Source organism: Alosa sapidissima, chromosome 18, assembly GCF_018492685.1.
Source record: "Alosa sapidissima isolate fAloSap1 chromosome 18, fAloSap1.pri, whole genome shotgun sequence".
Taxonomy (NCBI): Eukaryota; Metazoa; Chordata; class Actinopteri; order Clupeiformes; family Clupeidae; genus Alosa; species Alosa sapidissima.
In genome coordinates, this window is record NC_055974.1 from 29466193 (window position 1) to 29483891 (window position 17699).

General features: G+C 41.4%; 1 protein-coding gene across 50 annotated transcripts in view; it reads right to left on the minus strand.

The window, feature by feature from the left end:
• The window catches only part of LOC121689800 (protein NLRC5-like), a 187196-nt gene that overhangs the window by 31433 nt on the left and 138064 nt on the right, over window positions 1–17699 (minus strand). The window lies entirely within an intron of this gene.

A 17699-nucleotide genomic window follows, 5' to 3' on the forward strand; every position in this document is an offset into this window, starting at 1 on the left:
GAGGATTATATACAAATTATCCTCCTGTTATCTTAGCACCTATAATGGAATTGGGAAATCTGTAACCATATCATCTGAACAACAAGTACTCCTAGTCAAGACAAACTGAGAAGGAAATCAAATGAAATAAACTGTAACATAAAGAAATAAGAATCAAAGAGAATCAAATCAAAGAAAGTATAGAAATGATATTAGTTACTACCAGCATCTGTACAGCCTAGGTGCTTTAAAGCAACATAAACTTACAGAGTCAAGTAGTGTCTTGCAGTTTCACAAGTCAACAAAAGTATGCTAATGTTTTCAGTTTCTCAATTGGAGACAGTCTATGGGAGACCCTATGGGTCTTCTAACATAGCAGGGCTATTTACCTCCAAACAGTTACTAAACATTTGCATCGGATCAACAGCAAATAAAACAATTCATAAATAGGTTTGCATCTATTGGCAAAAGGCCAATATAAAGAAAATAAATAAACTTTTGGTTAAGTTTAGATGTTTAAAAGAAAAATCCACAGACTCACGTGGGTAGGGTATCCCTTTCTTTAAAGAGATTTTGCATTAGAAGTGAGGGTCAGTAAAACAAAACAAAAAATTACAATTTGAGCAATAAAACCAGTAAACTTAGAGAAGAAAGTATTTCAAGTCAATACCATCTATCTCCCCCTTTTTATAGTTTCTTAACAAATTCTGATCCCAACATGAATGAAGAAAAAGAAAATACACAACTAAAAACAAATAAAAGGTTTTAAACATAAAGAACTCAAGTTGTGGGTATTGTGTTGCCCCCTGCAGGTAACCCCCAGAACCTAGTCAACGTCAGCCGTTTCTCAGAAGTAACCCCAGGCCTAGGCAGTTAAGACCCACGATACCCCCTTGAGGTTATTGTAGATAGCAGGGACCTACTGTCGAGCGAAGTCGCACGTCTTCCCTCTGCGGCGCAGATAACCAATTACTCCTGTTTTAAATATCCCCCTTGGAAGTTGATCAGGCTTCCGTGGTGGATTTATTGAGATGTTTATGAAATAAGGAGCGACTACGCCTAGGTCTCGAACAGTTGGCTAACGTGCGAAGATGTTTGACCCTAGAATTTATCTAGAGACACAGGTTATAGGCTACTTCTTGCTCAGGTTTTATAAGGATGGAGATTTTATTAGTCCAACTAACCCAAGTCTTAGACAGAGCAGATGAATAACCACAGAAGAAACCAGTTATCTTACCCTCCTGCTGGAATTCGTAGAAAAACCAAGAAAAGACAAAAATACTGCTTGAAGAATTGGATGCCAAGGTTAAATGAGTTCTTTACTTTTCAGCACTTTGGGGATGTTAACAAAATGCGGCGTAATATCCACTTGCAGGTTACAATGTTATAGAAAATATAAAAAGAGTAAATCCACAAAAGAGAGTACAATAAAAATAGTAATCCACAGATGGAGAAGAGAATACAATAGTAAATCCACAAACGGAGAAAAAGGGGTATATAAGGAAAAAAAGAGTAAGTCCTCAAAAAGGGAAAAAATCCGCTGATTATCGTTCTGCAGTCTCTCACTGTCGGAGTAGCAGTGCGATCCCGGCAACAGGTGGTGCGGAGTTACGGTCCGCGGCTTCAGCCTGGCACAAAGTTCCAACACTTGGCTTCTCAACGAAGTACGGACAACGAATCCTGACAATCAAGCGTAACAGCAAAAAGCACGTAGCAGTAGAAGAAAAGAGAAGAAGCAGCCCGATCGTTTAGTTCGACCCCTATTTATACTAGGTGGGCTTGACCTCCCCCACACATTCCTGAGACAAATCAATCCTATTTTCCCACGACAGTTTAGAACCTTCTAGAAGTTCCCACGATGGCTGGGAATATTCTCACGTTAGCTGGGAAAATTCTCACGATAGCTAATACATTCTAGAAGTTACTGATCTTAACCAACAATTTAAGATGACACGCATTAACATACTTCTCTGGGTTACATTTCGGAGATGATACATTACATTCAGGTTTACAGATAGTTTCCAGAGGTTACACAAACAGTTTACATTCAATGGCAATTATAACCATGTGACACATTACATTTAGCAACATACACTTTTACAGTCATCAAGAGAGATCGGTTACATTCTTACAGGTTACAAACACTTATGGCATTAACTCTTCACACAATGCAATCTGAATACATTCATTTAAACAGTTTAAGGCACTTTTCACCCATTACACCCATTTCACAGTTTGAGACATACAATTCTTTACATGCATAATTCCCTAGACTTTTCAAGGTCAGGCTACTAAAATACTTGTAATGATACATTTCATTCATCGCACTTTATTATTTATTATGACGTCATTGTTTGCAGTTATGGTTCTTTTTCCATTCTTTTATTCACATTCAATAATCATCAACTATTTCTGAGGTCAGGGTGATCTGGTTTAGTAATCCTGCACATTGTTCAACATCTGCATCAACACATTCATTCACTTCCACGCTTTCAGGTGAACTTAATTCAAGAGTAGGTTGCAAGGTCATTGGTTTAACATTACGATTCAATTCCTGGTCAGTTTCTTTCCTAATTTGTCTAATCATATTTTCTTGACCTTGATAGCTAGCGCTGAATCTAGCCTTTCTGCGTTTTCGCCTTGTAAGACGTATTGATTTTGTGCTATCGCTCTGGGGTCCATACGGTTGGTGTTCTGGCAACACGTCAGTATGAATCCACTCAACTGAACATTTGCCCACATCAAACAAGGTGTAAACATGTAGCAAACATTTCCCATTGGTATACAAGCAAAAATAAAAAAAATCTGTCTTAACATGTTAAACCCCAAAAAGGTGTCCCTCAACAGACAAAATAAATAAATGAAAGAGAAATAGTTGAAATCAACAATGGTCTGCCATTAACACTCCTCATATAGATTCATACATCTCCCCAGTGAAGCTCCTTTGTGTCCATGGGGGAGAGGCTGGGGGGTTGGGTATAGGATACAGTGGCGATAAAACAAAACAAAGGCGGTGAGATAAGATAGCAAATGTTTGAAAACTTTTGACCCAAGAAACAAAGAGAACATCATTTCAACATTCAACAGTTCAGATAATCCTGTTTCATAGTTGGGTGAAACTTAAAGGCAAGAAAAGCATAAAATAAAAATTGAAGATTTAAAAGAATGAAAGACAAAATAAATGTTGTTTCTAAAGAAAAAAAAAATAGGAATCAGTAGATCAGACTTGATAAATTGTATCTCATCAAGTAGGCCTAAAACATCTTAAACAGCAATCTATTTCAGCTGGGAAATAAAAGTTACAGGAAAAGAAAAAAAAACTACTTGATACGAAGTCCTTGATCCTGATAAAATTATAAACTTTCAACAATTCCTTACCCATACATTCCAAAACAGAAGGACTTGAAAACAAAAAATGGAAACAAACACATATTATATAAAGAAGTAAAAGATTAAAAAAAAAAAAATTCACACACACAGGGCCGGCCCACACACACATTCATTCATACTGGACACACAAGGACACACACAGCTCCATGGAGCTGGAGGACAACTTAAACGGGCTGCAGGAAGATTTTCCTGCTTAAAAAAACAAAAGAAGTTTAGTCAAGCCTTTTCATCATGTACTCATGTTAGCTCATAGACAAAGACATCTAGACGCCCCTAGCGGCAGCTAGTTAGCTCAGGCGTACTTAAAAGAGGCTTAACCATGCTCTCTTGAGCGCTATGTTTGCACACTTGAAAAAGGTTATTACGACATGAATCCTGGTTTCATCATCCATCATAAGTCTCCATAATAAAAAAAAAAAATTGTCAATCCAATTTCAAACTAGTTGTAATTTAACAATTTGAAGAACACAGTATCATATCCACTCCAATGTCTTTACTTTAAACGGTGGAAAATGTCATTCGACGCCCAACTATTAATATTATGCTTTCAGTTCAACATCTTTATAGGCTACTTCAAACTGTGATCTTAGTTACGTAATCTAAAGATGGTTTCATACATCTGTTATGACCAGCAACACTCTTATGCAATTTAATTTTCAGGTGAGAGATTCTTAGGCAAGCAGTCCCCCCAAATGTAGCCGTAAAGTAGGGAATGGCCAAGACCCCGGCTACCCTGAAAAGCTTAATCCGATAAGCTCCAGATTGTGTCCATAGGACCGAATATGTTTCTGTCTAAAACATACATGGCTATTTCCAGAACTATTGTTCTAACGCCAGTCTCATAGAGACGAAAGTATTTTCAATAATAATTACGGGCCATTTACAGGAACAAAACAAGCTTGTTACTACACCCAACAGAGCTCCCTGCTGGAACCCGATAGTCTGACAAGAACTATTTAGGACAACTCCCTAATATCTCACCACCAGAAAATATCAATTACCTTACCTAAGAGTGTGCCGTCAAACACAATGATCTCTCAGCAAAATTTGAATCCAATTTAAATCCAAAATTTTAATCTCGGTGGAACCTCCATAACTGATAGTATATTTTTATTTCATATTTCTCTTAAGACTCAATCAGGACGATGCAAGATCAGGATCCAGGCATTTATTCTTTTCAATGAGGGGCCAGTGCCCCTCAAGGGAGAAAAGTACATGTTTGTGTCACCTCATTATGGATTTCACCAGTATCTCAGTATTCTCTTCTAAAAAACTACCGGAAGAGGCTGGCCTTTTATGCTCAATTTGCAAGGGTGTGGTTCACGTGGTGATCATAGGTACAACGTCCTCTGTTTGGCTTTCTCTTCCCGCCGTTTCCGTCAGACACACCTACACACACCTACTTGACATTAACATATTAGGCAGGCTCCTCAGGTAGAAATGTTATACAGGATGTTCTAAACATTCTTACACTTAATTCATTGTACTCCTTGTACTGAGACTATAAAAATGATACCAAACATGAATACATTTACAGTTAATAACACAAACATATAATTCAGCTCAGTGGCGGAACAAGTCAGAGCCGGGCCGGGGGCGGGGCACATGACCGGGCCCTTTATTAAACTCTTCATAACATAATTTTACATAGGCTACACATGCCCGCAACAGTGGGTCTTACAAGCGTCAGCGCCACGGAGAGCAACTATGTAATTTTGAAGTTCATCGAACGTACATGAAGTGTAACCAAGAGAACAACAAAAACATTAGGTTACATGACCCCGAATAACAACAATAATTGTTGCGCTCCGCGAACTCATCCACGATGCTCTGTGTAGGCCTATGTCCATTTTCTTTGCTCTATCATTCTCTATGGACAACATGGCAAGTCCACTCAGTCTCTCCTGTCCCTCTGTGCTCCTCAAGTGGTTTTTAATGATCTTTAACTTGGAGAATGAGCGCTCAGAGGTTGCAACGGTGACGGGAAGAGTCAAAAATAAAATTAGGGCGGTGCAAATCTCACTGAATGCAGAAGTTACTGCTGGGTGGTTGCATTGGCGGAGCAAGGGGGTGGCTTCGGGGGCTCAAGCCCCGAATCTCTTTTTAAAAGCCCCGAATCTTTTTTTGTATGTGTTTTCAATTTCCAACGATTTCTAATTTAACTTTCCCCTCGGTTTCTCTATAAATGTTACAAAATGTAACCTAGGCCTACTATTACTGAGCAAATATCCCTTACTTTCAAAGCCCAATATTGACAGATAATCTGATTTCCCACACAATGAGTTTAGGCAATGCCAGAGCCGAGATGTAGCGGTTTACGTCATAAACCTGGCAGGAAAGTTCAGAGCGGCGCAGTCAGTTTAAACAGCAAGCCGGTAAGAAAAACTATTGTCAAGACATTAGGCAATTAGGCTACTGTACCCCGGAATACAAAAATAAACTAGAACGTTTGTTGTACTGTATTCTGTAGTCTGTAGTCTCAATGACCAATTCAATATACCTGTTGTCAGTTGAGTTCGTTCAATTCATTTATTGTAGGCTAGTAGTCTAGGCAAATATGAAACGGAGATGTAACGTACTGGCGGGATTTTGAACTTGCATGTTTCATGCATTTTAGGGCAAAAAATACCATGGGATTGATGTGTTCTCCATTTGAGGAACGTAATCAATTGCAGACGTGCACAAGACTCAGACACAGAGTGCATAGGCCTAGGTTAGGCTACTTTCACTTTCTAGAGTGTTGTCACAAAGACTTACTCCAATTAGAAAATCGAAACCAAAATCATGTAAGTGTAAGTGTTCTCTCATCGACACCTGTAGGAGACAATATCGTTGATCCATCCAATTTTGTAAATTTGCACGTCGTAAAGTTCAATATGAGAGTTAAAATAAAGCCAGTCATACAGCAGAACATTTTATTCAATATTTTACACCTACTAAATCATCAAAGTGAATTTCAAAACTTTTCAGCAACCGTGAGTCATAACTCGTCCTGACTGGGGCAACCTATAAGCCTAATACGTCCCACTCTGATGAAAATGATTGAAAAGAAACCGTTTGCATGATCTTAGCTCCTCCGGCCTTGTGCCGTGGGAGAGGCCCGTTCCACCTTACCCGGAGGTGGGGGAGGGGCGCCCTCGAGTCACACCGGGCCCCTGCGGGCCCCGGGCCGGGGACGTGCCGCACCTCCCGCACCCCCTCAAGCTCCGCCCCTGATTCAGCTAAAGTTAACCCTAAGGTCTTTGTCTAACCCAAAGACAGAACAGAGGAGATTGTGGACAGATGGTAGGAGCACATGGTGCCCAGCCAGTGGGGAGCATTTCACACCTACATCTGCATTGAATAGATCAAAGGAAGAAAGAGAATACTCTCTCAATGTAAATGTGGCTAAGCCTCCATCCAATTATGCGCAAGGCAGCATGGGAAACCCAGGCTAGCCACAGCCCATATAGAACACAGTTCATTTGGATCTGGAGTGGAGGATCTGTCTTGACTGTCTTTTGATTTTTTATTGGCTTGCACATACCTTGGAAGGCTAGCCGGGTGCTTCAGTTCAATGTGCCGTTTCAGGTTTGCTGTGGATGTGACTGAAGTGCGGATTTTCTTTTTGAAGTTTGCACAGAAATGTACGATTTTTCCCATCCTCACTGACCTTGTCATAAAACTTGTTTAAATGATCATACGACGCCTCCTTGCTGCTTTGTCGTCTACGTCAGCCTTTCTCAAACTTCTTTGACCTGAGGCCCAGTCAAGGTCCATACTTTGGGCTCATAGGGCCCACCCACATGAACCCACCCCCTCCTCCCACCCCCCATCAAATTGTAATGATTCACAATTCACACAATTATTCACAACATTTAACAATTATTTTTATACTATATTGCTATACATGCACTTCAAAACAGTTTGTGAAAACATGCACATCAGAGTACTGCTTTATTAATGCAAAATATAATTAGGCCTACAATAGTTTCATTGTTTTTGCATGGTTGCATGATGCTTGCATGAAAAATACTTCTCAAAACAACTGCAATTATATGGGTGCCATTGTTTTGGGATGTTTCCCTCATGCAAGCATCATACACTGGTAGAATATTTATATGCTATTTAATACATTTCATTTTAATGCCTGAATGTAAGGATTCAGGAAACACAATACCAGCTTTTGTGAATGGTGGATCAGATGGGCGTAAATCACTGATCTGGAGATCTTTAACTATCTTTAACTAAGACTAATTAATAGCTTTTGGCCTCGTTATATTCAAATTTGACTTTAATACTTAATGCTAGACAGTGGTTTATATAGTCTGTGCTCTGTTTTTTATGGAAGTTGCATAAATCCACGTTGTTCTATTAATTTTCCTTGATCAATTGCGCAGCAAATTATCAGACGATGCCCCAGGAATAATTTCACTCCGCAGACCAGCATTGTCCACGTTGCGATCGCGGCTCATAGTTTGAGAAATGGTGGCCTACCAGCTGCCATATTAAAAGGCCTGTTTACGGTGTGTTTTAGCCGGGATTTAGAAGAAATATAGAAATCTGGCACCCTATTGAACAAAGTTAAACTGAGCGTGCTGTTCACAGACACCAGAGTGAACGAGTTCACAGTAACGTTCACCAGGCAGTAATACAGTACGTTCAGTTCACGTTCGCTCAAAATATGAACGAGTTCATGAACTTTCGTTCACACGAAACCACATGATTGGCACGATGTATTCACAACACATCACATGATTGCCACGATGTATTCACAACACATCACATGATTGCCACGATGTATTCACAAATAGACTTCCATTAGTTGTGCGTGCATGTCTTTGTGGGTAAAGGATGTATTCACATGTTAACTTTTGGCTGTGGAAGGGGCGGGATACGTGTATCCTATTGCTGCCTCCAGCTAGTGCCCCGGAAATCGTTCAAAGCTCGACGTCATCGAGGACATCTCATTTCTCTAATTGCAACCAGAGGAGGTAAGAACGAGGAGAGGAGAGAGGCAGGGGCGGAGTGGGGCACTATAATCCACCAGAGGGGGTAAGAACGAGGAGAGGAGAGAGGCAGGGGCGGAGTGGGGCACTATAATCCACCAGAGGGGGTAAGAACGAGGAGAGGAGAGAGGCAGGGGCGGAATGGGGCACTATAATCCACCAGAGGGGGTAAGAACGAGGAGAGGAGAGAGGCAGGGGCGGAGTGGGGCACTATAATCCACCAGAGGGGGTAAGAACGAGGAGAGGAGAAAAAGCCGATACCCGAGGAAACACAAGAGCATCTTACACGGAAGCGGTTTCACCCTTTTAAATTTAAATGGGTGAAATGGAAATGTAAAAATGAATGAATGAATCATACACGGACCAATAAACTACTTGAACTCGAAAATCATCAAAGTAACTATATGGTTCTTAACATACATTTGGTATTTATGGCCTAAAAGGTACCTGACCCCTGATCTACATGGCAGTACAGTGAGTGATGCATCATGGGGGATTCCCATCCACTAACTGAGTCTTTCCCAGGGTAAATAAAGAATGCATCTGATTCCATATCACCTGCTCTGTTTTATGGACTTGCCTTGATCCATCTGTGACCTCATCATGTTGGAAGTTTATGTCACGACCCTCTGACCGGTCACTCTTCATGGACACACAAGTGGGCACAGGTGATGGAGGCCTCTCATGATGGAATGAGCTGTGGTGCAAAATTCAGTTTTTCTCGATTGTTTACACATTTTCTGAAAGCACGCCTCATACTCTCAGAACTCCTCTCACAAATTAAAAAACACACTCACACACACACACACACACACACACACACACACTCTCACACACACACACACACACTCACACACACACACACACACACACACACACACACAATGGGCAAAACCCCTCAATTCTCCTGCAAAATGAAAGTTTACATTCAAAACAATGTTATTTCTTCTCAAAATGGTATTTTGTTTTCAAATGACACACACAAACCATCATATGAATAGACATTTATAAGAACCAGTTAAACACTGACATGCTCAATGTAAATGTTTGCTGGTATCCAGTCACAAAGTACTCATTCTATAAGTGTTTTATGGACTTGCCTTGATCCATCTGTGCCATCATCATGTTTGAAGGTTATGGCGGGGATCCATTGACCGGTCACTCTTCATGGACACACAAGTGGGCACAGGTGATGGAGGCCTGTGGTGTAAAAAAAACAATTATTTCCTATAGACGTGATGTAGGGATATCTATAGACGTGATGTAGGGATATCTATAGACGTGATGTAGGGATAGCGGTAACACTTTACGGTAAGGGTACATGATTTATCCAAAGACCATTGCTGAGCAAGAAGGTGTGTCAACACAAGAAGTATATATCAACTGTTCCCACTTGAGACGCTGAACATGGAATTGTTGATGCTCCATCAACAACTTTTACCAAAATGAAGACACCCTAGATGGGAAGAGTGCAACTCATGTTATGGCATCGTTGTGTTCCGAAGAGGCCAAGTCTCCACAGCAGATAAATGCCCATAGCACAGGTTCCACAGAGGTCCCTCACCACCTTAAACATGTTTGATATGAATGGAGATAAACTTTACAGAGGTCCCTCACCACCTTAAACATGTTTGATATGAATGGAGATAAACTTTACAGAGGTCCCTCACCACCTTAAACATGTTTGATATGAATGGAGATAAACTTTACAGGTACATTTTGTTCATTCTTTTGTCCCTTCTTCACATTCAGGGTGTCTTCATTTTGGTCAAAGTTGCTGATGGCTGCATCAAACATTCCATGTTCAGCAACTCCAGTGAGGCCAGTTGGGATGTAGACACCACTCTCAGCAACAGATGTGACAAGTGCCTGACTTCTGTATAGGAAACACAGTACCCCATTGCACTGAGCTCATTGATGACTGTCTTACTACCAAACTCATGATGTATCAAAATGGGAAGTCCCAGTGTGATTGGCGTATGGATGTGACAGCTCTGTTCAATGAGATCATGACAAATTGCGATAACACACAGATTCTCCTTTGAAGCTGGGTCATCATTAACCTGACTCTCGCTAGATGAATTTCGTTCCGCCTAGCTCCACTCATCCATCTGGGATCGATCCATTGGAGCATACCTGTCAACACTCCCGTTTTTCCCGGGTTTCTCCCGTATGTCAAGGTCATCTCACTGCACCCTCCCGTTTTGTTATTTCTCCCGGCCAATTCTGCCAAAGTCATCTGATTGGAGGGCCGGCTATTTCTGAAAATGCAATGTTCTTTTTTTCATTTTTTCAAATACCACACACAACTGCAAACAGAAAGTGCAAGTGTTTTTATCTAGTTTTAGACACCTGTGCTAGCAACCTTAGCTTATAAATAAAATAATGATAATATAAATATTAATACAAATTATAAAACAAATGAAAAGCATAGAAACAGGTATGTGTGTGTTTCACACCAAATAAAAATATTTTCCTCTCATAACTTTTTTAAACCTGGCAAACTATAGGCGTCAGGGTTAAGAAAGCAACACCATTGGATTTTTATATCAAATTTTCAAAAGGCCATGGCTTGAAAGTGGTCAGAGATAAAGTCCTACTGTAAATGTAAAAATCTTTGAGTAAAACAAAAGTTTATGAAGGGGGTACATTTACCCATCTAATTTGCCAGTGGATGGCAAGCACCTCAAATTATGCACCTTTCTAAATACTGGATGAACATATTTGAGCAGGTTTACTTTCCTTTTTTCATATTACCCACATAACAAATTAACAGGAAAACACCTAAGATGTATACCAACAATTAAGATGTATATGGTTTCTAAACCACAAGGCCTACAATAAAGTATTCTGGTCAAATCAGTTCCTATTGCGGGTAATCAGAAGTTCGCATCATATTGCGGGTGACTTTGTAGTTTAGAGCCCTATTTCTACTAGCCCTGCTGTCTGTACCACGTCCATTACGGACACTATCATCACGATTACCACTGCAACCTCCAAGCTATGTTGGGCAGAGGGTCGAAATAAGCATGGTATGCTTAGTGGACACCGTCGTATACACGCAGACAGCACCCAGCACCTCCATTCAATAGACGATCGATCGATCATAATCTCCAAAAGGATATTCTCCTTCAGATTTAGAATAGGTGAATAGCATAGCCTACCTAAGACTTCATCACACGTAAACGTTTTTCAACATTTGGTGTAGGCCTATTTCTGCTTAATTTCTGCTTCAATTTATGCAACACTATGGCCTACATCGCTTCCGCGTCATTACAAATGCACGTCTTTGTGTTTCTCACGTGTAATACAAGTATTTCCTGAAAACTTTGCGCAGCGATTTTGGGTTTGTATGAAGCTCTGGATGTCTAGCACATAATGGAGCAGAGTACAAATGAGATTTGTCACCGTACTTGGAACTATCGTCTATTTTAATCAGTATCGTTGTTTGTCGCGATTAAAAAATAGTCTCAAGGGCCAGATTACATTATTATTTTGACATACCTTGCGGGCCGGACACGGGCCGGGTGTTTGAGACCCCTGGATTATTGAGTGTTGTTGATACACTGAACCAAATCTGACAGCAAGCAGCTTTGGAGTTTTAGAAGTAGGCTGCAGGCAGGCAGCTGGTGGATACATAACTGGCATGCGTAAGGTAATGGTAAGGTAAAAGCAACGACCGAAATGCAGTGTTGAAACACGTGTATGAAACATATTAAATATGCAAACAGAGATCCGGTATAAACACTCACACCTTCATCTATTGACGTGCTACTTCAACCACTCACATTGAAGCCAACCCGTGACGCTGAGAACAGTCTCACAGTCGCTTCTACGCTAGGGCACATCTATGTAACTCCCGCCCTGCGTCCTGATTGGCTCTACCATACAAACTGGTGCTGAAATCACTCTCAACGGAAGCGATCCCAGATGGATGTGAGTGGAGCTAGGCGGAACGAAATTCATCTGGCGAGAGTCAGGTTAGGTCATCATCACATGTTTGGTAATCTCTGTGGGCATGTTAATCAACACACCAGTTCACAAAGTCATACAGGATGTTGGGTACATATTTGCTGCATTGGAAACATAATAGACAGTCACTACTGACATATTACTCACCCGTCTACCTGATCCATGCTCTTCCTCAATATGTCTGCAGCCCTGTGTAATATTTGGATTTTATGTCTGTGAGTTTAGCAGCTTCCCTCAGTGCACAATATGGTCATACTATCTGAGCAGATCAGATCTGACTGTCTTGGACGTGGAACAAATGCAAGCCTGTCTTTGTGCTGTATCAGCTTTTCCTTTAGTTTCCAGGATCTATATTTCTTGTGTTGAACTATGGACACACCTTCTTGCTCAGCAATGGTCTTTAGTATGTTGTCATAGCTATCAGTCGAAGAATTGAATCCTCACTTTCATATCTTTGGACAATACTATTTTATCAATGTCTTCAGTGAGCTTAATAAAGGCTTTGTTATAGACATTGGTCTGCTTTTTTGATTCTTTTCTATGGCTGCTGTTATATTTTGTTTAGATATGTAGTGTGCAAGGCACATTTTATGGTATTTGGCATCATATGCAAAGAGATCTGGGCATGAAAGAATTTGAAGATGTACATCGTCATCAAGCCTTTTAGAAGCTGCCCGAAGGACCTCGTCTCTGGTACTAGGGACAGCCATGGCCTACTGGCCTACATGGCCTAGGGGTTCGGGCATGTAACCGAAGAGTTACCGGTTCGATCCCCGACCCAGAAGGAAAAAAAGGAAAAAAGTGGTTGAGCACTGCTCTCCATCCATGCCCACATCCACGGTGCCCTTGAGCGAGGCACCTAACCCCTCACTGCTCCCCGAGCGCTGCTGTAGTAAAGCAGCTCACTGCTTTGGGTTAGTGTGTGCTTTACCTCATTGTGTTCACTGTGTGCTCTGTGTTCACTAATTCACGGATGGGATAAATGCAGAGACCAAATTCCTTGTATACGCAAGTATACTTGGCCTATAATTTACATTGCGCCTGTACCAGTCGAAATGGCTGTCAGAGGTTCTGATCTAGAGCTGACCTTCCCACAAATGAAACAATCTCTCCATATTTGAAATGATGTTATATCAGCCCTACTCAGCCTTCTTGGTGCAGATGTGCTCTCACTCTCAACATTTCCAACTTGCTGCTGCTCACTGATTTTTGTCTTACTGCAGTAGTTCGCTCTAGATGATACATGATATGCAACTTTGATTTTGGAGGAAATATCATCTGTATATGGAGCCAGAGTTTTATGGACATCACCATCTCACTCTCTGCTGAGCAAGGGTAAGTATGCGTTGGAGGCCTTCTACTGTGGGGTTTTGGACATAGGGATCTTTTTTCTTAAGCAGTGTAGGCTCTACTGTCCACTGCTGGTCTGGACAGACAAAAGCTAACAATATTATTTTCCATTATTCAGTAATGACATGACCAAAACAAAATTCAAGTGAATATGTAAGGGATAATGTATAGAATGCCGGTCATTATGGGGAATGAATTTGTCAACATTCTTCTCACCACTGATAATGTCATTTGGACTTGAGACTGTATTTGGCCAGTGTTCCGTTTTCTTTCATTTTGGACACCTCATACATTGAGTGACAGAACACCCTAATTCGTCATACTATATTTACATATTTGGTATTGTTGGATTCAGTACAACCCCACCTTTCCAACAAGCCATCATATGTGTTACTATGATAATCCCTGGCAAAGCAGGCACAAAGTAAATGTAAACATTCTGCATAGATATTAATTTGTTGCATGTCCGCTTATTTTAGGTGTATGTTTACATGTCTCTACTCATTCCATACATCAAGATATTTACATCCAGTCTTTTCTAGTAGGTAAAGTAACTTCCTGACTATAAACATGCCAAGTTTCAAAGGTCTCAGAGCTTGTGTGATTGATCTGCACTAATGTATATGCCTTAACTCCAATACGGACAGGCTAGTCCTTTTTTGGTTTTGGGGTGTATAACAATATCTGTTAATTTAACAATCTTAGCAGTAAAATATTTTTAGCCAAGAATCCATTTCATATATGGGAGACCTTAGAGATGAGGAAAAACATTGTTGGGTTTAGTTCTACCTCCGGTAGGGGTATCTAAAGAAATTGGGGCCATTGTCACTAGCCTATACATGCATGTTGCTAGCTGCTGATAACTTAGTTAAAGCAACACCAAAGAGTTTTTTGTACCTTAAAATAATGTTTCCAAAATTGTTTCAGTGGTTCATCAACTCGTAACAGGGTGAACGGCACTTCTGCATTCGCTTCGCAGCCCTCTATCGGCTATAACCGCACTATGCAAGTTTGCCAGATCGGGTAGTGGATCTGTGGTTTGATGGATTGAGACATAAGAAACTACAAATTTGACTTGCATCCGATGTCGCAATACATCATACTTTCATAAAATCATGCAACTTTCTCTACCTTGTCTGTGGACATCGTTATTTGCTAAGCTGGTGCTGGATAAACAAATAGTGTGCGTGCGACAGAGGAAAAGTTCTTTGGTGTTTCTTTAATTTGACTAGTTAATTTGCATGCATGCATCATTTGCACTGTGGTGTTGATAATGCTAACCTTTAGTGAACACCGTGCTGAACTGCCATTCTGTGCTGTGGTGTTTCTAATGCTAACCTGCCATTCTGTGCTGTGGTGTTGATAATGCTAACCTGCCATTCTGTGCTGTGGTGTTGATCATGCTAACCTGCCATTCTGTGCTGTAGTGTTTCTAATGCTAACCTGCCATTCTGTGCTGTGGTGTTGCTAATGCTAACCTGCCATTCTGTGCTGTGGTGTTGATGATGCTAACCTGCCATTCTGTGCTGTGGTGTTGCTAATGCTAACCTGCCATTCTGTGCTGTGGTGTTGATGATGCTAACCTGCCATTCTGTGCTGTGGTGTTGATAATGCTAACCTGCCATTCTGTGCTGTGGTGTTGCTCTGCCTCCAGGCAACTCCTCTCAGTCCCCCACTTGTGCATCAAAAGGGTACCGTAGGCTGTGGAATATTCTCCCCCCACACCAACACATCAATCTCCCCCCACACCAACACATCAAAAGGGTACAGTAGGCTGTGGAATAATCTCCCCCCACACCAACACATCAATCTCCCCCCACACCAACACATCAAAAGGGTACAGTAGGCTGTGGAATAATCTCCCCCCACACCAACACATCAAAAGGGTACAGTAGGCTGTGGAATAATCTCCCCCCACACCAACACATCAATCTCCCCCCACACCAACACATCAAAAGGGTACAGTAGGCTGTGGAATAATCTCCCCCCACACCAACACATCAAAAGGGTACAGTAGGCTGTGGAATAATCTCCCCCCACACCAACACATCAAAAGGGTACCGTAGGCTGTGGAATAATCTCCCCCCACACCAACACATCAAAAGGGTACAGTAGGCTGTGGAATAATCTCCCCCCACACCAACACATCAAAAGGGTACAGTAGGCTGTGGAATAATCTCAAAAGGGTGGCATAATCTCAAAAGGTGACCGTCGCTGCCCCTAGGCTGTGGAATAATCTCCCACCACACAGCAAGTCCTGCCCTACTGCTGACCACTTCAAATTAAACTAGAGACCCGTCTGTTCTCTCTCGCTTACTGTATAGCTCAGTCTGAGGCCACCTTTTGTTTTCTTTTAAAGATACATTACATTACATTAGCAGACACTTTTGTCCAAAGTGACTTAAATATATGTCAACTATATTACAAGGAATTACATTGTCCCTGGAGCAACTTGGGGTTGAGTGCCTTGCTTAAGGTCACAACGGTGGAAGCCGAGAATTGAACCAACAACATTCAGGCTACAGGATTCTGTCATTTGTTATCCTTATTTGATTTGCTTATTTCATCTTTAGTTTTATTTCTTTTGTGTTTTATACATGAACTAATTTATTATTTTCAGTCCAATTGCTGTTCCAAAGTGACAAACAAAGTCACTTGACCTGATATCTGTCAGACGTCAAACCCCATATGCCCTGTGTGTAGGGCTGTGTGTAGTCGGGGTTTGTTTTGCAGTCACACAGAGAGTTCAGATTAGATTAGAAAGACGCATGAAATTGGCAAATGCAACACTACCACCTTGTGGCAGACTTACATAACTGCAACACAGAAATACCAAACAGTGTGTGTTTTTCTAGCAGAAACTCCAAACAGTGTGTTTGTTGTGTGTTTTTCTAACTGAAACTCCAAACAGTGGTGTGTTTGTTGAGTGTTTTTATAACAGAAACTCCAAACAGTGGTGTGTTTGTTGAGTGTTTTTATAACAGAAACTCCAAACAGTGGTGTGTTTGTTGAGTGTTTTTATAACAGAAACTCCAAGCATTGTGTTTTGTTGTGTTTTTTTCCCCTCATTGATGTGTACCAGTGTGTCCAGCGTCTCTGAATGATCTTCTCTCTTCAGGCCCTCAGTCATGACTCTACTTCTCATTACTACACTGCTGGTCTCAGGTCAGTGTGTGTGTGTGTGTGTGTGTGTGTGTGTGTGTGTGTGTGTGTGTGTGTATATGTCTTTGTCTCTCTGTATGTGTGTGTGTGTGTGTGTGTGTGTGTGTGTGTGTGTGTCTGTATGTATGTGCATGTGGTTGTGTCTCTGACTCTCTGTATGTGTGTGTGTGTGTGTGTCTCTCTCTCTCTCTCTCTCTCTCTCTCTCTCTCTCTGTGTTTGTGTGTTTGTGTGTGTGTGTGTGTGTGTGTGTGTGTGTGTGTGTGTCTGTATGTACAGTATGTGCATGTGGTTGTGTCTCTGACTCTCTGTATGTGTGTGTGTGTGTGTGTCTCTCTCTCTCTCTCTCTCTCTCTCTCTCTGTGTTTGTGTTTGTGTGTTTGTGTGTGTGTGTGTGTGTGTGTGTGTGCGTGGTTTGTGTGGATGTGTGTTGATCTGTGTGTGTGTGTGAATGTGTGTACCTCAAGTTCTCTCTAACACCTACTCAATCCACTACTCCTGTAATGTGTGTGTGTGTGTGTTTGTGTGTGTGTGTGTGTTTGTGTGTGTGTGTGTTTGTGTGTGTGTGTGTGTGTGTGTGTGTGTGTGTTTGTGTGTGTGTGTGTTTGTGTGTTTGTGTGTGTGTGTGTGTGTGTTTGTGTGTGTGTGTGTGTGTGTGTGTTTGTGTGTGTGTGTGTGTGTGTGTGTGTGTGTGTGCGTGTGTGTGTGTGTGTACTCCTCTCCTCTCAGGTCTGGGCAGTCTCTCCTCCTCTGTGCCACGTCAGTTCCATGTGGTGAAGGAACAGAAGAACTGGACAGAAGCTCAGCAGTACTGCAGAGAGAAGTTCACTGACCTCAGCACCATTGACGACATGACAGAG